At 37.4% G+C, this 6,000-nt stretch overlaps 1 pseudogene; it reads left to right on the top strand.

Annotated features, from left to right (window-relative positions):
• LOC131145809 (SNARE-interacting protein KEULE-like) overlaps positions 1–6,000 on the top strand; it is an 81,495-nt pseudogene that overhangs the window by 54,417 nt on the left and 21,078 nt on the right.

The raw sequence follows: 6,000 nt of genomic DNA, 5'->3' as shown, positions 1-6,000 counted from the left end.
TGTAACAGTTGGACATAAAAAATGCATTTCTTAATGGAGACCTGGAGGAAGAAGTGTACATGGATGCAGCTCCAGGATTTGGTGAAAAGTTTGGCACAAAGGTGTGTAAACTGAAGAAGTCCTTATATGGGTTAAAATAGTCACCAAGAGCCTGGTTTGAGAAATTAACTCAGTTTGTTAAAAGTCAGGGGTGTACTCAAGGGCAAGGTGATCATACGATGTTTATAAGACATTCACAGGATGGGAAGATAGCGATACTGATTGTGTATGTAGACGATATAATTCTCACTAGAGATAACGTACTTGAGATGAACCGATTGAAGACCTCCCTCTCATCAACATTTGAGATCAAGGACTTAGGATCTCTGAGGTATTTCCTTGGAATGGAGGTTGCTCGGTCGAAGAAAGGGATTGCGGTCTCTTAACGAAAGTATGTCCTTGACCTCCTTAAGGAGATTGGTATGAGCGCTTGTAGGCCAGCAGACACTCCAATAGATCCCAATGAGAAACTTGGAGATGACAAGGAAGGTGATCCAGTGAATACAACTCGGTATCAAAAGTTGGTGGGAAAGTTAATTTACTTATCACATACACGGCCCAATATTGCTTTTTTTGTGAGTTTGGTAAGCTAGTTTATGCATTCACCCTATGAGAAACCTCTTGAAGCAGTTTATCGGATTCTCAGATACTTGAAAAGTACACTAGGCAAGGGTTTACTCTTCCAAAAGACCACACAACAGAACATAGAGCCATACACTAATGCAGATTGGGCAGGGTCAGTTATTGACAGGAGATCCACGTTGGGATACTGTACTTATGTCTGGGGAAATGTGGTCGCATGGCGAAGCAAGAAACAAAATGTGGTTGCAAGGAGCAATGCTGAGGCACAATATAGGGCTATGGCTAACGGAGTTTGTGAGATGCTAGGGCTGAAGAGAATTCTTGAAAAGCTGTGGATGCCGGTGATCATGCCAATGAAGTTGTATTGTGACAACAAAGCTGCCATAAGTATTGCTCAAAATCTAGTACAACATAATCGCACGAAGGATGTAGAGATTGACAGACACTTCATAAAAGAGAATATTGATAGTGGAGCTGTTTGCATGCCTTTTGTTCCTACTAAACAAATAGTCGATATCTTCACCAAAGGACTTTTCAAACCTAGTTTTGAGCTCTTTGTAAGTAAGTTGGGCATGATAGATATCTATGCTCCAAGTTGAAAAGGGGGGGGTGGGGGGGGTGTCGGATTTCTAGGGAATAAATTAGGAAATTCTATTTTTTGAATAAAATCTGAAATTACTATTTTAGATTCTAGTAGTTTCAATTTCCTGTTTTCTAGCCTAGAGATCTACTGATTTGATTTGCTGATTTTGTGGTGATTTGATTTGCTAATTTTGTGGCCTTCCTAATTTGGTGGTCTTCCTCTACTATTTATCTTGTAATCGTGTCTCTTGAAATTCAATAAGAATGGTTATTCGTCTTCTAAAAAATCCTTCAGATAGTAGTGGACAATTTTTAAAACCATGGTGAGAATGCTACGATGGATGAGCAGTATAAGTTTAAAACAAAAAGAATCAAAGAAATGGAAACATCCATAATAAGCTAAGAGTTGCACATGTAGAAGATAAAGAAAAAGTAAAGATGTTTAAAATGGTTTGTGAACTTGTTAGGTAGAGTCTGTAGACCAAAGAGTTTCACCTATAAGAGTGATTTAAGAGAAAGCCAGTAGGAGGGAAGACCTAGAAAAACTTTAATTGAGGTTGTGATGTAGGACAAGAAGATGGACCATGTGTAATCCCTTGTTAGAGATTAATTTAGAAGAATTGGGTCAAGAGTTTGTTGGATTTAGTTAATAGTTTATCAAGCATTTACTAGTATAGGATTATGTCTATTTGGGGGTTTGTTTGTAATATTTTTATATTTTAGGAGTGCGTTTGTAATTTCATGTAGTTTTAGGGGTGTATATGTAATTTCTTGTGTTAGGATTTCTGAAATAAATAGTGTGTGAAAGCCATGTAGAAGTTGGTTAATGATGAATTTAAATCGAAGTGAAGGTGAGTCATTTTTCCCCAAGCGTATCTCCTTCGCCCTCTCCTCTTCTTTCTTCTTCTGCTTCCCCTTTCCTACTCTCCTCAATTTCTTCTAATTTCTCCCTTGGCTCCCTAGGGAGCAGATCCTTGATGCTGTTCTGCATCATTTGGTAATCCCAACCACAATCTCTATTCTTCCATTTTCAGTCCCCCATTTTCGCTCCAATCACTCTTCCTCCCTCCCTTCTTTCTTCTCCTTCTGTTCTTCTCTATTCTATTCTTCTCTTACTTTATGTTCTGTTGTGTCCCAGACTCCCTATCCTGCTGTCTCCTTGATTCTCTCTTTCTCTCTCCTCTTCTTTCCTTCTCCTCTATTTGTCTCTCTCAATTCTCTCTATTTCTCATTCTGTTATCTGTCCTACATGAAATTCTGTTCTCTGCTGTCTAGCTGTCCTCTTTTCCTCCTTTTTCTTCTCTTTTATTCTCTTCTTCTTTCCTAGTTCTCTATTTCTTTCCCTAATGTCTAATTTTCTCCCTTTATTCTCTTTCTTTCTCCTCTGTTCTGTCTATATATCTTTTGCTGTTTTCTTCTCACCCTCTTCTTCTTCTTCTTCTTCTTCTTCTTCATCCCTTTCTTAATTTTTCTATCCTTATTTCTGACTTTCTACCCATGTTCTGCATCAATTACCAGCCAAAATTACAATCGTGCCCCTCAAATTTAAACCCTAACTTCCAGCCATCATGTCACAACACCAACCATACTACATAAAATAAATAAATAAATAAATAAAACTCTCTCGAAAGGCCCTCCTCCAAAATTTCATCACCTTCTGACCAGTTGTGTGGCCTCTCTTATATCCCTAGTTTCTTGTGCTTTTTCTTATCACACCAACACCATCATTGCAATCACCATGTTCCGATCTACCTTCGCCCGAAGTGTCATCACTGGAGGGCACTTAACGTGTGCCCCATGCACCAGTGACATGCATGAGAAAAACTGCCATTCTCTGATTTTCAATTTCCACGAGAATTTGTTCCAACCACGAGAGTTTGGGTTTTTTTCTGTAATATTTTGATCTATGGCATGATATTTTGAATGCAGACATGATATATTGCAAGCAAGTGTGAGAATTTGATACAAAAAGCTAGAAATTGTCACTGCCAGCATCAAGAAGCAGGTTTTACTGCTGCATTTTTGTGAATTTTCTTAGTGAATTTGTTTCATTCTGCACAACACTCAGAATCAAAGGTGAACTGAAGACAGTTCTTGAAAATTGGGCGTCAAATTTGTGTTTTTACATGATTAGATTCAGAACTGCGGGCAAATTGAGTCAAGGACTTTTGGTGATATATAGTTACAGTATATATATGTATAAATCCACTAACATGGTGACAAATTATTGGAAAAAGAAATGCCATTTGTCATACTTGGGCACTATTTCAACTTTTTTCACACCCTTCTTAAGTGTGGAGAAACTTTTTGCAAAATCATCATTGGTTGAACTATGAATGTAGCCATGTACTCCTTTGTTCTTCTTGGTTGGATGATTTGGGTGTCACTCAAGGATGTGAGAACACATGTCTTTGATTATAATGATAAGAAGATCATTTTGAAGCCCACTCTACCAACTAACCAATATAGGGAATCTTGCTTTGCTTATAATGATAAGAAGATCATTTTGAAACCCGCTCTACCAACTAACCAAGAAAAAGAATCTAACAATAGTTATCAATTCAAAGTTACTCAACTTGAAGACGCTACAAGTAAGGAAATGCATGTGTTTGATAACATCCAAAGTCTTTAAAAACATACCTATTGTTGAGTTTGTCATTCCCAATGTGTTCAATAATGCCAATTCTCAATTCAAGTCTATGGTGTCGCCAATGGAATGTGGCTTCTTGCATCACTTAAACACTGGCTTTCGAAGAGTCCAAGTTTGCTTCTTACTTCTAATCCTCCAACATTTCAAAAATCAAGGCTCAATTTTATTCTAAATTGGGATTATTTGATCATTTGATGTAGGGCAAGAAGCCAGACCATGGGTAATCTCTTGTTGGAGATTAATTCAGAAGAATAGGGTCTAGGGATTGTTGAATTTAGTTAATAGTTTATTGTATATTCTGTTTAACTAGTAAAGGATAGTCCACTTGGGGGCTTGTTTGTCCTATTTGTGTATTTTAGGGTTGTTTGTAATTTCATGTAGTTTTTTAGAGGTATGTTTTTAATTTAATGTTATACGTGTAGTTTTTTGTGTTAAAAGACTTTCTTTTAAATAGTGTGTGAAAGCCATGCTGAAGGTGATTAATGATGAATTTGAATTAAAATTAACATGAATTCTTTTTTCCCCAAGCGTATATCCTTCCCCCCCCCCCCCTCTCCCCGTCTTCTTCTTCCCCTTTGCTTCTCTCCTCAATCTCTTCTGATTTTCTCCCTTGGCACTAGATCCTTGATGCTGTGCTGCTTCAGGTTGTAACAAATATTACGCGCCCATCAAACTTTTGGAGGTTATTGCCCTAAATTGATCAAAATGGTTAAAAATGATTCATATACTTGACTCCACATGGTGAAACATGAGGCTTTTCTGTTGTCGTCAGGGAGGGGGTGTGTGCACGTGTGAGAGAGATTGTTTAGTTCTGGGTTTCTTTCAGGGAGTTATTATTGATCAGAACACTTGCAAAGGTGATGCTCATGATTTCCTTTTTCAGGGTTTTATTACTGATAATGAGAGAGCTTTAGAGGATCTTTTTTGTGATGATGAGCATGCTTGCAAAGGTGATGCTTGTTTAAATTTGATGGCTGCCCGCATCGCTACAGTTTTTGCTTCATTAAGGGTACATATTCAATTGTTTAGTGAGTTTATTCCAATCTTGATTGGCTATATATATATATTAAATATTTGAATCATCTGTGTATGTAATGTTCAGGAATTTCCTTTTGTACGGTATCATGATGCCAAGTCCCTAGATGAGACCTCAATGACAACATTTCATGATCTGATTCCTACAAAGCTTGCTGCTGGTGTATGGAACCGTCTCATGGAATACAAGCAAACAATACATAACTTCCCCTAGACAGAAACATGCGAGTTGCTCATCCTTGACAGATCTATAGATCAGGTTTTGATATCCATGTTTTGGTTGTAATTTTTCATATGCTGCCTAAACTTAAATACCTTGCCTGTATGATTAATATTGGATATGCTTGTTAATGCTGGTTTTACATGCATAGGTTGCACCTATTATTCATGAGTGGTTCTATGATGCCATGTGCCATGACTTACTGAATATAGAGGGTAATAAGTATGTTCATGAGGTACAATTTCAGATTATTTACTTCCCTTTGAATTTCATGTTCACGTATATATGGACCATATTTTAGAGAATTATAATGTTTAGGTTCCAAGTCAAAATGGCGATCCACCTAAGAAGAGGGAGGTTCTTTTGGAGGAACACGATCCTGTCTGGCTTGAGCTTCGCCATGCACACATAGCAGATGTATGTCCTGTGCTATTGTTGATCCATTTTATAAATGAACTTTACAAATACTCTATTATCATTGGCTTCTTTTCAGGCTAGCGAACTGTTACATGAGAAGATGATCAACTTCATCTCAAAGAATAAGGCAGCTCAAATCCATGGCTCAAGGTTGGCATGGATTTTTTCTTTTTGGAAAATTGACAAAGTGTCAGGAGACTGAGTGTTTATTCATGACCTATTGTTTTGTTTTGATTGTGTTGCGAATATTGACGACCTTTTTATTATGGTTGTTTATTGGCTAGTCTAATAAATCAATTTTATGAAATGTTGAGGCTATCCTTATTACAATATCAATGGGCCTTTTGGTTTTCCTGTTGGAGACCTGAAAAGAATTCACCATGTCTTACCTTTTATTAGATCCGTCCTAGTAACACAGCATGGTGCTAAACTGGAGATTCTGCGGTTAATGGTCCAGTTTCCTCTTTTGAAGTCA

This window comes from Malania oleifera, chromosome 13, assembly GCF_029873635.1.
Source record: "Malania oleifera isolate guangnan ecotype guangnan chromosome 13, ASM2987363v1, whole genome shotgun sequence".
Taxonomy (NCBI): domain Eukaryota; kingdom Viridiplantae; phylum Streptophyta; class Magnoliopsida; order Santalales; family Ximeniaceae; genus Malania; species Malania oleifera.
Note: the sequence above shows the minus strand (reverse complement) of the source record. Positions and strands in the feature narration are given on the sequence as shown.